General features: G+C 30.1%; 1 long non-coding RNA gene across 1 annotated transcript in view; it reads right to left on the reverse strand.

Annotated features, from left to right (window-relative positions):
- The window catches only part of LOC149886010 (uncharacterized), a 169967-nt gene that overhangs the window by 108318 nt on the left and 43297 nt on the right, over nucleotides 1-18352 (reverse strand). The gene's annotated exons all lie outside the window — the stretch shown is intronic.

The raw sequence follows: 18352 nt of genomic DNA on the forward strand, positions 1-18352 counted from the left end.
TCTTTTAACTTGTTGGGATAAAGATAAGAACAACATGTGTTCACATCGTTAAAAAAGTTTACTAATTCTCTAGGACTTCTTTATACTGGTCCTTTATACTGGACTTCTTTATACTGGTATATGTCTTGTCATCCCAAGCACTTTGTAGAGATGTCCTCCTCCATATCCCTAAATAATGGAACACATTATTAAGGGTTGATGCCTGACTGTTTCCACAATGAAGTCTAGATAAAATTTTTTGTTTGATCTGCTACAGGGTGCTTTATCCATTTTTATTATTTGAAAGGTTGACTCAACCAAAAAGCAAATCTAAAAAAATGTTAAATTTAAATAACAGGGGACATATAATATGCATAAGAATTTGAATGAAAGTATTTTCAAAAAATACCTTTACCCTATCCTTAATAGACCAATGAAGGTAATTTTGAGTCTTCTCTAATCTTTTGTTTCTTTATAGAAGGAGTTAGTTTTGGTTTGTTGTCTGGACAATTACATATCAATCCCTTTTCTTCCAACCTTCTGCAAGTGGCTCAATCTGATACAGCAGCAGTTGATAAACTTTTTAAGTCAATACTTTTTGTGACTTTTTCTATTCTCTGGAACAGATAGATGTTATGAATCATACGGCCAGCTCTTGGTGTTATTTGCATTTAGGTGGTGTCTTTGGACCAATCTTTTTTCCAGTATCATTTTTTTTTCCATCCATATTATGATTTAATTAGAAACCTTTATGATTTGTGCAATTTTTTGCTGAGAATATTGTGTATTCTGTAGAAGAAATCTGATTTCACTTACATTTGTTAGAGCAGTATCACATTTTTTCCCCATAGCTGAAAACTAAAGTTTAAAACTTCAAAAAATGGTTAGACTTAGATTTCTTTACATAAATGTTAAAAAAAGTTCATAAAATCTTTTATTTAAATAAAATAGTGATTAACTTTGAAGTTGCATGTAAGTTGCTTCTTAAGTCATGTTGAGTTGTTTACCAAATACTTGATGCTGCTTATCATTAATGTAGCTACATCAAATTAACATATGGTTCATGTTCATTTGTTTACCCCCCTAAAAAAATTTCTTTATAGTTTACTTGTCATGAATGTTATTAACTTAAAACAAGTTAATTTTTTACAAACCAGATTGGCATGAGTATGTCCAGTTCTAGTTTTAAACAATTTAAGTATTTGCCATGTTCTAAATGTCAATGCAATCTAAACATAAGTGAATAAAAAGGAATATTTTTGATTTAAAATTATCAATACTAAATTTACAAAATTAACATGAAAATTATTCTTTCAGATCTTTTACTTATCCTACTTTTACTTTAGTTGAAGTTAATATTTGTTTTTGAACTCAACAATAATGTCATAAGTAAGTGATGCTGTTCAAGAAAAACAGCAAATAATATAAAGTTAGTTATATAAAACTCTTAGTTATATCCAAAAAGAAAAAAGCAAGTATTTATTTGTTAAAAGAAAAAAACTTCAAGTCCAATATTTAAAACTTAAAAGTTAAAAAATGGATTTGTTAAGAGATTTGTAGTAGATTTATCAGAACTACAAAATTTTAAATGTGCCTGTTTAAACAAAATCACCTGATATTGAAAGATTTATAACAGCAAATAGATTTTGATTATAATATTTTTATAGAGACCTATAAGCTCAAAGAAGAAGTCCTTGAAAAAAAAAGAGTTAAGGTTTGTGAAAGTTTTTTATGTTTTTGCTTCCAAAATTAAATAACTGTAATTTTACCTTAAGTAGTGATTGTTGACTAAAATATCTTTGCTTCCTCCAGATTTTTATAAAAAGTTGGTTTTAGATTATTATTTGTTTTGTTTAAACATTGAAACAATTTGAGTCACTATTTTCAGACCTTCAAGTACTTCCATGGGATCGGGTGTTGAACAAAGAGCTTTATTTGCTGATCACATCACTAACGTTGAAATTAATGCTGCTGATGACTCATACATTCCATCAAATGTAAATGAATATAGCATTCCAATGATTTCTGAAATTGGTCCAGGTTAAATTTATAACAGTTCACTTTTTTTATGGCTTAGTTGATAATAGTGATGATAAGCACAGTGTTTTCTCTTTTATAAAGTCAGTTTGATAATAAAACCACTTTGCCTAATAAATACTTTAAACTGAACACAATAATTAACTATTTGAGAATAACAACAGTGATATTAACTATTGAAACTTAGAAGCTACAAGATTGTTAATGATCTAAGAATTAGCTATAGTTTAGTAAATCACCTTTAAAGATTTTTATTTAATCTGTCTAATAAATTTTGATAAGGCAAATTATGTTTTTAAAAATAGCCAAATTATTTATTAGCATGCTAGAAGTATAATGGCATTTATGTATTTAAAATTTATCTTGCATTATCTTTTATAGCAATTTTTTTTTCTGCAAAAATATGAAAAAATGTTAATGATAAGTTCTTAAGTTCAATTAAAGTTTTATAATTTTTTATAAGAAGTTGTGTGAGTTTTATTTCTGAATTTAAAACATTTATATGTAGCATTTTGTGTTATGATAAACTTGCTAAGTATGTCAAGAAAATGCTTTCCTTTGAAAAAGTAAGAAACTTAAGGTTCCAAATTCTCTTTTTCCTCAATCATATATGAAAATCCTGCATTTGTTAAACTTTTTTCTTCAGATGCTGAAATCCGTTTTTTGAAAGCAAAACTGCGTGTGATGAAGGAAGAATTAGAGAATATAGAAACTCAATGTCAGGAAAAGGTTAGTTATTTTGATGTGTTCATTTTTATTATTAGTGTTTCTGTGTTACATCTCCTTGATATTTTAATGCTTATTATGTGCAAATATGTTTAACATGCATCTCTGCTTTATTCTGAAATTTTTAATGATTTTTATCTATCTATAGCAAATGCTCAATAAAAAAATTCATACTTTGCTTAAAAACTAGGCTTGATAAAATTATTTATGTTTAAAAGTTTTACTGCATACCCATGAAACCAAAATATTGGGTAGAATTGAACTTTTAAGTCTTTCTTTTTAAATGTTCCTAATGCATTTTTTAGGAAAGTATTATTTCTCATCTTAATGTGACAATCAAGGAGAAGAAAGAATTTGAAAAACTTCAAATAAAAAAGAACTCTGTTTTGCAGGTAAAATTTTAAAAGTACTATTTTCATTTAAATTGAGTAAATTGAGGTATATGCTCTGAAAAATGTTCTATGTTTAAAGAGTTGGATTCTAACCTGATGATGGTTTGAGTTACTTTTGGTAAATTTTACAATCTTCATTATATCATAAATTATTTTGTTTACAATGTAATATATTGTTGAGATAAATATAGCCACAATGTGATTTTTAGCTGTTATACCATTTTACAGTCATACAGTGATTTAAATAATGATAAATAACCATAGTAGCTTTCCTACTTTTGAGAATTTAAATTGTTGCCACTTCTCAAACATGTTGCACTCTAGTTTTAAGTAATATTATTCTGTACATTTTTGGTAAGTTAGGTAAGTTTGTGGTATGTTTGATAAATTTTTATGTATGTTTAGTTAACTATTTGCAATTAAAATAAAACATGTGTTTTGAAGTTAGCAAGAAAAAAAAAAAAATACAGCCCAATAAAAAAGTTCAATTAAAACCTTATTCTTTAACTATTGTGTAGCAGGAAATACACAAATTCAAAGTGGCTGATGTGGTGGTAATAATATATAGAGTGAATCACTAAGGTTTTTGTACACCTTACAATTTAGAGAAAACACTTAATAAAAACCATTTTAAATGCAAAAAAATAATTTTATATTTAAAGTAACAAGAATATATTGTACAAGAAATAAAAAATAGTTAACAAAATAAAAATATTTGTAAAACTGAAAAAGTTTAATTTTTGAATTTACAATATCACAAAAGTTTTTTTACAATATCATATAATTTTGGGTCAGTATTTTAAACAAATTGTCAGTATTTCACTTTAGTTTTGTCAGTATAAAAATTAAATTTGGACAGTATAAAAATAAAATTGGTCAGTATAAATATTAAAATTGGTCAGTATAAATATTAAAATTGGTCAGTATAAATATTAAAATTGGTCAGTATAAATATTAAAATTGGTCAGTAAAAACAGAAGTTGGTTAGTAAAAGCTTTATTTATACATTTTTAAAAAATATTTGATCTCCAAATATTTAACAATATGAAAATGTGATCAGGTCTTAGTAATGCTTCAGTAGCTTTTTTTGGTCTCCCACGTTTTCTTTTTTCACCAATAGGAACATCTTTTGCTGCCAGTGGGGGTTTACAATACTTTATTCGAATTGCAAAACCAACAATATGTTTGCACATGAATTTCTTAAAGAAATCTGGACAACTACATACATTATGTGACCAATTTTCTTCATTCTTGATCATAGTTAAGGTCCAGACCTTAAAAGCTTTTTGTTTAAATTGGTCAAAAGTCTTCCATTTCATTTCTTTAATGAAATCTATTTCTGTCTGAGTAGTTTTTATTTCATCATTTGCAGGTAAATAATATTCAGTTGATTCACCTATTTGCTTGGATGAATTTGATTTGTTGGTCTTGGCCCACTGATAACCTTTTGTCCACAAATTTAGTGTAATTGTTGGTTCTTGGCTGTATTTTTTCATATTTGTTAAATATTCATTTGACCATTTTGCAACCATCTCTAACGCAACCCCTTTAAATCTTGAGAATGGATGCCTTTCCCTTAAGGTATCTTCATCTTTCACCACTCTATTAAACGATTCAAGAGCATTAATAGTACTTGGTATGAAATGTCTAAAGCCTTCATACCAAGTTAGATGAGAATTCAACCATTCTGCTTCAAAGTACCTAGAAAACTCTGGCTCAAGTGTTTTCCATTTTTTCAAAAACAAACTTAAAGCTTTCTTAAATATCTCTTAATTCTGACTTTTTTGCAATGTATCTATATCCTAAATAAGTTCATCTTGATGGGTTTTGTTCATAATTGCCTCAGCTTTTTTATTAACATTCCAACGCATATGCACCCAACACATCACCATATCCTTTTTGCCAAAAACATCGGAAAATGCATTTCGAATTGAATCAGCACCATCTGAGATTAATACTTTAGGTTCATACCCTCCCTGTTTGATTTTTACCAAACCATAAGAAATGCTTTCAAATGTAAACTTGAAATCTGCAGTTTTTTCATTGGAACATGAAAATACATGAAAATGGCAATCCATATCAGTGGTCCCAACTAGTAACACAGGGAACCCTTGCCAATTTAATTTGTACGTAGCATTGACATGTAATTTATCTTTTCCTGAAACTTGACATAAGAGTCTCTTTGTTGATACAAAAATTCGAAATTTCGAATTGTCTTGGACATCATCATTTTCTTCTTCAACATCTGAACCATCAGAGTAAAATATTTTGTAGTTTACTATGAAATTTTCATCCTCACTGTTAGGAACATTATTATTTTCTATGCACCATTGTTCTAATTCACCAAGAGAAATTGATGTAATACCATATTTTTTCTTTTTGTGAGCAGTTATATAGTTTTGCAGTTGTTTCATTTGGATTTGGTGGCCATTATCTACAAGGGTTCTTAAAATTCTTTTTGGTTTTATAAGCAAGTCACACATTTTGTTGATTTCAGTCTTTAAAAAAATAGGGATGGCTTCTTTGGACTTTCAGTTCTGTAAATGATTTCATTGTCACTTGCTGAATCAAATAACAGATAAACTGCAGCATCACATTGCTCTTTGCGTCTTTGAATGGTTTTACATCTATAGTATGATTTTTTTCCATCGTTAGTGTAACTGGAATAATGATAACTCCGTAGATCTTCTGCTGTTATTGCTGAAAAAATATTTGAGAAGAAGTAAATAAAAAGAAGAGGAAGAAAGAGAGAAAGAGAAGAAAAAGAAAAGAGAGATAGTTAGAGGAGAGAGGAAAGAGGGGAGAGAGCAAAACGCATCTCCTCTCTCTCTCTTCTCTCTCCAAATGTGCAATTAATCTATATGTTTGTAGACCTAAATAACTCTTAGGCCTAAAGTTTGTTGACCTAACTGCTAGGGACCTAACTGTCTGAGACCTAGCTGTCTGATGACTTAAAAACTGTTTACCTGCAATTGCATCTTTCTTATTTGGGTATGTTTCACATCTTATCCATTCATGTTTTCGTTTCTGTTTCCCTGATTTCAATGATGCTTGCTCTTCTATTGTCTCAATTTCTTCTTCACTAGAGGACTTGTATTCTGGAATAAAGTTTTCCATTTTTTTAAACTTTCTTTGTTCAGTGCTCAGATAGAAATGGCAGTCTTATTTGTAAATTTTATCTAATTACTTTGGTCAAATTTCATAATACTTTAGTTAAATTACAGATTATTTTATTTAAGTAACAGATCATTAAATATTAGTTTAAAAAACAGATCGTTTAATTTAAAATACAGATCATTTTAATTAAAATACAATTAAAAATTGATAACTAAATTAATTAACTGACAGTTAATATATAATACTGACCATTTAGTTAAAATACTGACCATCTCACTAAAATACTGAAGATTAAAAATAAAAAAATACTGACTGACTCGTTAAAAATACTGACCCATTAAAAGTCTCCCTAAAACTAATACCTAATAATATGCAATTCCGTAGTAGTTGGCTAAAACTTGTTCAAACTTGTTCATTTATAAATTTTTATTGAGGTGATAGCTGTGGAAAAATATGGAGAAAAAAGAATATAAAACTAGAAGAAAGAAATTTAACTCCAACAGTGAAACATGGAGGTGGAAGTGTGATAGCTTGGGAATCAATGGCTGCAGCTGGAGTGGGGAATTCGGTATTTATTCAGCCTAAAATAGATCGCTGGGTATACTTGGACATTGTAAAAAATAGTTTGAAATTAGATGCTGCTAAATTAAAGTTAGGAAATAATTGGATATTTAAACAGGATCGTGATCTGAAACACACTGCTTATGCTGCAAAACCATGGTTACTTTACAATGTTCCAGAACAACTGCATTCTCCTCCCCAATCACCAGACTTTAACCCAATAGAGCACATGTGGGATTATTTAGACAGGCAAGTCATGAAACATAGATTAACAAATGTTAATATGCTAAAAAATATCTTACTAGAAGAATGGAATAAAATTCTGTCTTCTTATACTGAAAAATTAGTATCATCTATGAACAGAAAATTAAAAGCTTGTGTAAATGCCAAAGGATGCTCAACAAAGTACTAAAGATTTTTTAATTTTTTATATTTTAGTTTTTTTAAAAAGCTTTGTTTAGTGTACAAAAACTTTTGTGACATTATAAATTCAAAAGTTAAACTTTTTCAGTTTTACAAATAAATATTTTTATTTAGTTAATTATTTTTTATTTCTTGTACGATATATTCTTGTTACTTTGATATAAAATTATTTTTTTGCATTTAAAATGGTTTTTATTAAGTGTTTTCTCTAAATTGTAAGGTACAAAAACTTTTGTGACTGACTGTATAAACAGAAATTTCTTACGATAGTTCTAACTTAGGATATTAAGGGTGGAAAGGCACATTGCACCTCAACTGAATTCTTAGTAATTTAAGAACTCAAAAACAATTGAAAGTCATATTTAGAGATTTCAATACAAGTTTGATGCTCTGTTAAAATGTTCAGAATGCTATTAAGCCTCAAAAAGTGTTGAAAATAGATCTTGGAAAAGAATAACAACTTTTGGAGAAGATAAAATAATTGGCATGGTCCAATAAGAAATGAGGCACTGTTTTGTGGACAAATTAACCTAAATTTGTAATTTCTGGACTAGATGGTAAGCAATATCTATGCAGACCATCAAATAAAGAGTTTGACCCATGTTACGCTGAAAATAAAGTCAATTTTGGTGTTGGAAGCAGGTATGTTTCTCATCCTAATTGGTGTTAGGAAGTTGGTTTTATTCACTTAGTAACAGTCATCATGACGCTGATATTTTCATCAGCATACTTGGAGAAATAATGCTTTCATATGCTGGCAATAACATGCTGGTCCTATGGGATATAAGCAGCATTACAACTTTAAGCATACTGCTTTAATATTAAGAGATGGCTCTGACATAATGATGTAAGACAATTTGAATGCCTTGCCCAATCCTCTGATTTAATCAAATCGAATAGAAAAATTCTGGGAATTCTGAAAATTGTGAGAGCTGAAGTTGTAAAACAAAACATTCAGAATAAAAAAGATTTGTGAGAGTTTATAAAAACAGCATGGTATACTATTCCAGTATCAACATGCCAAATATTGATCAATTGCATTCTCAAAAGACTTTAAGTCTTTTTTCTATGGCATTTCCCTAATTTATGATATATAGTAAATAAAGTGCCAATAGTCAATCTTATTGATGCCTGAAAAAGAGAAATAACATAATGTTGTTGTTATTGTTGCTGTTGTTGTTGTTGTTATTGTTGTTGTTGTTGTTGGTGATACTTCTGTGGAGCTGTGGGAACTGGTCAAATGAGACATGGATCCTGCTGTTGCCCCTGACCCTGTTCCATCCATCAAAGGTTTTCTCCATGGCCTCTTCCAGGCGGCCCTAAGTGGCCACCATATTGTCATTCCTCATAGTTGAAGGGGTCATCTTCAGCACCTGCCATCACTTTGATCCCGCCTATCTCCTCAACAGGTCTTGCCTTCATCACTGCCTCAACAATGATACTTCTCTTGATGTCGGCCTTCATCAGTAACTTCAACAACTTCGAGCTGAAAGTGGGGGTGGAAAGCTGCGGCTATGAGAAGGTTCTTATCACTGAACATATACTCAAACCTAACCTGGAAAGCCACCCTAGGGTTGTTAGGGTTCTCCAGCAGGTAGTTGATAAAATGCTGCCCCTCTATGATACTGTTGTCATTCTTCAAGACTACCACCTTATCCTTCATAAGCTTGATGGTGGGCAGGAAAATTCCCATATAGGCCTTTTCCTCAGACTGTAGACTGTCAAGTCATTTGGCAACTTGGTTCATATTCTTGCAGTACTGAGCCAGCAGAGCCTTGTCAGTCTCATAGAAGGGTGATAAGTTTTGCTTGCGCATGATTCTCTTTCTGATCTGGATCCTCTAGCACCTGAAGGAGCAAAGCACAGGAGTCATAGTATGAGTTTCAGCGGGTCACTCCTGGAGTTGGTAGTTTCCTGCCAATAGCCTCCTTGATCTGGTTTGCCACTACTGTCCTCCTATTCTGACAATTCTATAATCCCTGTACCTTGCCTGCAGTCTTTGTGAATGGAGCCTTTGCACCAAAGTTCCAACCTGGCACCTTAAAATATTTAATCATATTTAGTAATTTCTTTATATAAGTTTAAACTAGGGGTGTCCTGGATAGCTTGTTTTAAATATTCGGCTGGATACCGGATAACCGGATATCTTAAAATAACTTTTATTTACAAAACCTATAACAGGTATTTTTATTTAGCCAAATATTACAAAATATCACAACGGTAAAGATTCTACAATGACAAGTTTTGTTTGGAAGCTTTTTAAAATAAATGATCCTTCTGGATTGATAGCAATTTGCATTCCATGTGGAAAGCAGATAAGCAGGGGATCTAATAATTCTGGTCAAAAATCGTTTTCTACAACTCCACTGCACAATCATGCCAAAAAGTTTCATTTAAAACTGTATGAAGAGGAAAGAGAAAATAACTTTGAACCTTCAACATCTTCAATTCCACAAGAACGTTCAAAAGGTAGCATGCTCATTTTAAAGAAAATGTGTGAAATGAAAAAACAAATGTCTATTGAAGATAGTATTTCATCAAAAAAGATATGGGGTATTAATGATGAAAAGTCAAAGCAAATACATAAAAAAAGTAGCTATGATGATCGCTTTAGATAACCAACCATTCAGTATTACTGAAGATGATGGATTTGTTGGTTTAATGGCTCATTTACAGCCTAGGTATTTAATCCCTAGCAGACATTTTTTTTCAGAGAATGCTCTTCCTCAATTGTATGATGATATAAAGAAGAAAGTTTTTAATGAAATTACAAAAGCACAGTCCATAAGTTTTACTTCTGATATTTGGACTTGTTCCTCATCTAATGAAACATTTATTTCTTTATCAGGACACTGAATAAAAAATACTTTTGAACGGAAATATGCTGTACTCTATGCTTCACATTTTCCAGAATCTCACACAGGAATAAATATAGCTGGGAAATTCATCAATATGTTAGAAAGCTGGGAAATTAATTCAAAAAGAAGACATATTTTAGTTAAAGATGGTGCTGCAAATATGTCTATGCAATATGTAGGAAGTAAACTTGCTCAAATAACATCAGTTCATTGCACAATTCATTTATTACAGCTTGTGATTAAGGATGCAGTTTTATCCCAAAGATTAGTAATAGATTTTTTAGCTAAAGCACGTAGGATAGCAGGCCATTTTAATCATTCATCAAAGGCATACACAGAATTTAAGTTATTACAACAACAACAAAATGAAACACCTCTACTTTTAGTGCATGATGTCCCCACTCAATGGAGCAGTGCATACTTAATGTTAGAACGACTTCAGAAACTTAAAAGAGCAGTTCAAATATATTTAGCTGATCATAATGAGCTGCCAACATTCACATCAAATGATTGGAAATTCATTGAAAGTCTATTGCATATTTTAAAACCTTTTTATGAACTTACTAAGTTTATGAGTTCTGATGTTTTTAGTTTGTCAACAGTTGTTCCAAATATATGTACTTTACAAAGATTTTTATCAAAAGTTGATCAAAAAGATGATACAGTTCAAATAACAAAACATCTTTTAGCATCTTTAAATATGAGATTCTTTTCTCAAGATAATCTAGATATTACAAACGATGAGAGATATGTTTTATCCACCATTATTGATCCTCGCTACAAGCTCAAATTTCTTCCTATTGATAAAAGAGAGCAAGCAAGATCAATGCTATTAGAGGCTGTAGTGAAAAATCAACAAAAAAATGAGCTTTCACCAGAAGTTATTAATATTGCTACAAGTTCAAATCATTTAACACCAAAAGCCAAAAAAAAAGAAAGTTGATTTGAAAGAGAATGACTTTGATTCTTGCTTTTTAGAACTTGCAGAATATGAAGGAAATGGAGGTAAGAACTTTTTTCTGTTTGTAAGAAAATTTACAACAAACTTGTCATTTAATAGTACTTAAAAACTAAATAAAAATATCAATTTTTATTGTCATTATCAAAAACTAAATTAGAATATCAATTTTTATTATTATTGTCAAAATTCATTCAATTATTATGTTATTATGACATATTACTGTATATTACAGATAACAGATTTTAGTGCTATATTTATTTAATAGTTCTAAAAGTTGTTTATGAAAATTGCTTTGTCAATTTTATCTTTTTTCATAAAATATAATTACAAAATTCGTATTTTGTAACTTCAATTGTAATCATTTTTCGGAAAATGATGGTCATATAAATTCAGATCAAGTCTCCCTCCCTTTAATCAATCTATTATAGATAAAAACAATGATGCTTTAGAAATATGAAGAAAAGTTTCCACTGCTAAAAATTTTAGCCCTTAAATTATTAGCACCAACAGCATCTTCTGTATTTTCAGAGAGATTGTTTTCTGAATATGGAAATATTTATGAGAAAAGGCGATCAAGGTTGTTACCTCAACGCAGAGAAATGTTGCTGTTTATACATCATAATGCAAATAAATTTATAAATGAGTGATAAAATCTGTAGTTCTTGTGTACAGTTAGTTCTTAATTCAATTTGAATGATATTTTATTAAATCATTTTTTAAATTTAATTTAGATTAATTAATAGTTAGATTATTTAAAAAGATGAACACATTAAAGTTAGTGTTCTAGGTTCTGTCATTCTGTCAATTACCAAAGGATTTGATCATGGGTAATTTATGTATCTTTAAGACTGTAGCAATAGTTTATATAATTTTTTTTGTTATTATTGATAAACATGAAGTATCTGGTGTAACCAATCGGATCATTTTGTTATCTGGCCAGATACAGGATACCCGATAATATACAAATCCAACCCGGATATCTGTCAGATAACCTATCCGGGACACTCCTAGTTTAAACTATGAAGCATTACTAGCTATAACTAAATCAAAAGTAAGGATTTAAATACTATATACTGGGACCTGTTAATTGTTAGGTAGGTATGTAGGGACATAGACAGCATAGTTAACAGGGGTGTAACTAGGTTTTTTTCTACAGGGTAGGGAGTAACTTTTTTTTCCTAAGCCTACCCTTGCTATGTCGATTACCCTAATCTATCCTACCTTAGCTTAGCCAAACCTAATTCAGTTCGGAAAAAATGAATTTTGTACAGGTTAGGTATCTCGGCAATAAAAAATATATTTTACTATTTAAAATTTAACAAAATAAAAAGAAGTATAAAAATCATATTCAGATAAGTTTATTATCTGCTAATAGAAAGCAATCCTTTTCATGTAACTTTAGACATATTCTCTAACTTTAAGTAAAATAACTGCTTATCTTTTTCTTCTTAAATTATCATTTTATATGAAACAAGAAGACATACAACAGTTAGGATTAACCTACCAACCTACCTGCTCATCCCCCAAAGCACCAGAAAGCTTGATCTTGAAGGCAGCAACGTAGTTTGCACCATTGTCCATTGTTATGCTAACGGTCTTGGTGGAGAGGGTAAACTCATTGAGCAGATCCATCATGGCCTTGCTAGATAATTGCCTGTCTCTTGGACAAGATCTCCTTTATACCCAGGACAGCTTTTTCTCTCTTTAGTGTTTTGCAATCACACCAGTGGACAGTCATGCCAAGAAAGCTTTTGTTGTGTGTGGACCAGCTGTCTCCAGTGATGGCCACATGGTTGACTTTCTCTAAGCTGCTGGTGAGGGCAGCTTTGGCCTCGTGTCCCAACTGGGTAATGTCCATGGGCAGCTTCCTTCTGGAGGGAACCTTAAAGTTTGGGTTCAAGAATTTCAGGAAGTCCCTAATAGCAGGAGAGTCTGTAACATGAGCTGGCACAATGTCTTTGATGATGAAGGTATTGTATAGCCTACAGGCCTTTTTCTGGTCAAATTTTTCTCTTAAGACAGACTCATTGCTGCTCTGTTTCTTGAAGGAGCCAATATCTGATGTCTCACTGCTAAAAAAAGGAAAAAATGTGCAATAAAGGTCAAATTCAGTTCTTTTTTCAAAAAAGCTTAATTAAGTTTTACTATTTTATCATAAAACAGGAAGGATAAAGAATTCAAAAACTTATGGATCTGGATAAAAAATACTGCAGGAGACCAAATTTATAGGGATCCATGCAGATTCAGAAATGAAACACTGATTGACTAAATAAATAAATTACAAAATCCTGGTTCCAGATGATTGTCTGCCATGCTTAGAAGCAGCACTTAGAGCAGCTATGGAATCAGGAGCCTCCAGATGTTGCTGGGCTTTGTAGTGGGTTTTAAGGTTGCTGAATGAGGTCGCAGAGTACTTGATCTCCTTGCCACAAACCTTGCTCCCAACTTTCCTAAGCACCTGAGAGACATCTTTTTTTGGGTTGGGCAAAGTAAGATCTAATATACTCACAGATTCAGGATGGAGGCATGGTAGACAGGCTAACTATGTTGCTTATGGTAAGCTGGCTGTCTCTCTGGCTGGAAGTTTGTGGCTTTACAGTGCTATCGTAGGAAAACTGGCCATCTTCCTGGTTGGAGGTATCTAGCATTATCATCTCCTCTTCATCACTCCTCTGGCTCATTTCACTATCAGACTGGCTTGACATATCACTGTGCTGCATAGCGCTAGGTAGCTGATTTGATGTAAATGTCAAATACTAGTTGAATTCAACTTGCTATGGTATCTAACTGTAACTATTTACAGAAATTTAAATCTAATAAAATGATAAAATTAATTAATTAAAGTAATATTTCAATATCAAAGTTTTTCTCTTCAAATAATTAGAATATTAAATAGATTATAAAAAAAAATTACCACGTCAGGAATAGATAACAGTTATTTCAATAATTACATTTACTGATTTACAGAATACTGGTATGCATCTGTAGCTTTCTTGTAGTGAACACAACGTTGCAATTTTACGTCTTCTCTTCTCTCCCCTACATAATTTTCTAGAACAGTTTATACTTCTCAAAATCCTCAAATAATGGTCATAAAAAAAACCAGTTATGTATAGAAAAGTTTCTTGTTAAAAGTCATTTTCACAAGGAAACTATGTAATGTCAATTCTTTTCACCACTTTATGTAATTGCTTTTGCGAAATTCAATTACAACCCCATTATACTATTAGCACAAACACAGGTTGACATTGTGTCACATTTTTGCCAGAAGATTCTTGTTTTTTTGTATTTATTGATTGTCCCATTTTTTTGTAAATATTCTAGGTTTGTCCCATTTTTTAAAAAAATATAAAACCCATCAGTGATTATTTTTCAAGTTTTTAATAATTTATTAATACTTACACACACACTATATACAGTAGCGTCCAAAAGTAATTGGACAAACACCTTATTGGTTATATTTTTTCATCGAGTTTACATTTTTAAATGAAATTTTGCATAAGCATGTCAAATTATACTACAATTATGAAAAACAAAACAAAAATCCTAATTTGGGAGTAATTACTCAAATTTTTAATAAAAGAATGGAAATGATTGGCGCAAAAGTAATTGGACAAACTAAATATGTCGTTTAAAAAAAGCACTTTCTCAACAAAGGATAAATTTTCAGCAATTTTTTACGAAGATTTCTGTTAAATAATATACATAATGTTACATAGTGTTATATTCTGTTACATAATGTATATAATCTGTGCATAATCCTAGTACTTCGTTGGAAAACCTTTTGCCACAACGACAGCATTACATCAACGTTGGATTGAATGAACCAAATTAAATAAAACATCAATTTGTATTTCCTCCCAAGTGCGCTTAATCAACTCAAACAAATCATGCTGATTAGATGGTTTCCGAACACTAATTTTTCTCTCAATATGTTCCCAAAGATGTTTGATTGGGTTCAGGTCCGGAGATTGTGACGACCATTCCAAGATACGAACTCTCTTTTGAGCTAAAAATTCCGTGACTAGCTTGGAGGTGTGTTTGGATCGTTGTCGTGTTGGAAAGTCCAACCACGCAACATTTTGTCTTTTGCATGTGGCAGCATTATATCTTTATTCCTTTATACATGCTTTGGTCCGTAATGCCTTGAAATCGATAGATTGGACCTACTCCATCACGGCCAAAACATGACCAAACCATTATTGAACCACTACCATGCTTTACTGTAGGAACTTGGTACTTAACATCATTTCGAACACCTATTGGACGTCGAACATATTTAATACCATCAGGAACAAACATATTAAACTTTGACTCATCACTCCATAGTATTTTCAACTATTGGTTTGCTGTTCAATTTAGCGAATTTTAACCGTTCTCTACGATTTTTTGCAGAAACAAAAGGTTTTTTAACAGGTTGATGGCCAAAAAGGTTGTTTTGTCTCAAGCGACGCCTTACTGTTGCATAAGAGCAAGAATTTTGATGTGACTGAGTAAATTCTCTATGAATTTCTTTAGCACTCTTGCGCGGATCTGCCTTTGACAATCTTACTACAACATTATCTTGGCGAAAAGTTGTTGATTTCGGGCGTCCTGACTTCGTTGAAACTTGGAAGTGACTCCGTTGTTGAAAAACTTTTAATGTATAACCAACTGTTGATCGCGGAATGGTCATATCTATTAACAGTTGTCGCACATTCTTACCGTTATTAGATGTATGTATAATCAACTTTTTCAGTGCCTCGCTTAAATATTTATTATGTCCCATTGCAAATTATTGATAATTGAATGTTTTTATAAAACTCTGCCTTCAGAAAAAGAAGTTAAAATAGTCTAAATTATATCAACATTGTTAGAATTTAGCTTGTCCAATTACTTTTGAGCCAATCATTTCCATTCTTTTAGCAAAATTTTGAGTAATTACTTTTAAAAGGGAATTTTTGTTTTGTTTTTCATAATTGTAGTATAATTTGACACACTTACGCAAAATTTCATTTAAAAATGTTAACTTAATGAGAAAATATAACAAAAAAGGTGTTTGTCCAATTACTTTTGGACGCTACTGTATATATATATATATATATATATATATATATATATATATATATATATATATATATATATATATATATATATATATATATAGTGTGTGTGTAAGTATTAATAAATTATTAAAAATAATATATATATATATATATATATATATATATATATATATATATATATATATATATATATATATATATATATATATATATATATGTATATATATATATGTATATATATATATATATATGTATATATATATGTATGTATGTATGTATGTATGTATGTATGTATGTATGTATGTATGTATATATATATATACATACATACATATACATACACATACATATACATACATACATACATACATACGACTATGTCCAGGGGTTAAAGAGTAAGAAAACATTTCCAGTTCTGAATCTATTATTTGTTTATATGCCATTTTTAGATAAAATTTGTTACAGAAGTTGCTACTGCACAAGCGTTAACTTAAGTTTTTGCTATATTTTTTAATACTGGGCCTTTTTGAAAAAACTTGATGATTTTATTATTGAAAGAAAAGTGGATGAATAATTTTCTATCCATGTTATTATAGTTAGATTTGTGCCATTTTTACTATAGAATCCAAAAGTAAAAAAAACCAATTTTGTCAAAAATGGACTTAATCCCTTTTGAAAAAACGCTCTTCGGTTGGAATAATTTCTGGTGATTCAAAAAATTTATGGTTAAATAAAGAACTGTTTAGCAAAAATTTTTTGTTTCCTCAAGATTGTTGTGCCATTACATACTTGCAGCAACACTGGAACAATCGATAATCCACCTGCTGTCAAATGACCTATTACTGTCTTGATAGTTTGCATTATAGAGAAGTCATGATTGAAGAAATTTCAAGTTTTGCATCCACTACTATGTCAGTACTTCCTACCAAGACTGCCATGAACAATTAAGTTACAAATACTGCTTCCAAAAACATCATAAAATCTTTTTTTATGGCATTCTGAATGCTAGCATTAACAAAATTTCATGTACTAGGACAACTTTCAAAATGTGAATTATTTAACAAGCTATACCAAGCTCACCATATAGGCCAACCCCAATCAATAGTCATTTAATTAAATTGGCATTTTAATTAAAGTGTTATTTATCATATTTGATATTTATTCCAGATTTTTGAAGCAATTGTGACCATAAATAAGTTTCTTTTTTGTAACAAATTATCTTTTTTTGTGTTTTTTTTTGTTGTAAAAAAAAAGTATTTTTTTATTGTAAAAAGTTGTAATTATTTAATATTTTTTATAGTCTGCAATAGAGAAGTCTAAAAAACTGAAAGAAGAACTCACTTTAAAAAATTGTGATCTGGAAAACCAGTTGCTCAGCATTAAAAAGGTTTTTTGTTTTTATTAGTTTTTCTTATCATTAACAAATTTAGTTTTATACTTACTATCAATATAATTTATACAACTAGTGTAAAGGTTATGTACTGGTTGATCTAATGGTGATCAAATATAATGTTGATTATGTCTTATTTAAATATTTCTTAATTTTTACTTGTTTTTCAGTTAGATGGTTTATTTTATTGAAGAGATGTTTTTTTATCTATATTTTATAAGCTTTTTATATTAAAAGATAAGACATTAAGTCTAAATTAAGTTTGCTTTTGTTGAGGTGCACACTGTCATTAAATAGCTGTTGCTGTGGAAGCATTTATACATTTAGAATTTAGTGTTTTTATGATAGCAAGCAATCAACATTAGGAAAATGCAAGTTTCTGTTGAAATCTCTTTTGATCATTGGTATATATTAAACAACTAGTGTAAATTGTTAAAACTCTAAACTTAATCAGTATGCTCATAAAGTCACCTATTTGAACCCTCAAAACACTAAAAAATTTAAGTCTTTAAGTTTTGTGTTTGAACTAAAAGATTTAAATTTTAAGAGAAAAAAAGTGCATCCAAAAAATAGAGACGGCTAGTAGCTGGTCTGAAATTTCGAGAAAAATGCATTTAATAAAAAATCTTATTTTATATCTGTAACATTTTTAAGTCATTTTTTACTTTGGTTAAGCACTTTGTCTAGATTTTAAATTTCCTTTTTTTTTTCTTCATAAAAATTTAGAGATAACCTCTAATATAAAAGATGCTTCACATGAGCTCCACATTTTTTGAACCTGGTGATTCAATAATGCTAAATACTAGACCAAAATCTAGTGTTTAGTGTTATTGAGTGGAATTATATTTAACAATCAATAAAAA

This window comes from Hydra viridissima, unplaced genomic scaffold (genome assembly GCF_058129835.1).
Source record: "Hydra viridissima isolate aposymbiotic clone 2 unplaced genomic scaffold, HvirCarnegie_v1 scaffold_7, whole genome shotgun sequence".
NCBI classification, from domain to species: Eukaryota; Metazoa; Cnidaria; class Hydrozoa; order Anthoathecata; family Hydridae; genus Hydra; species Hydra viridissima.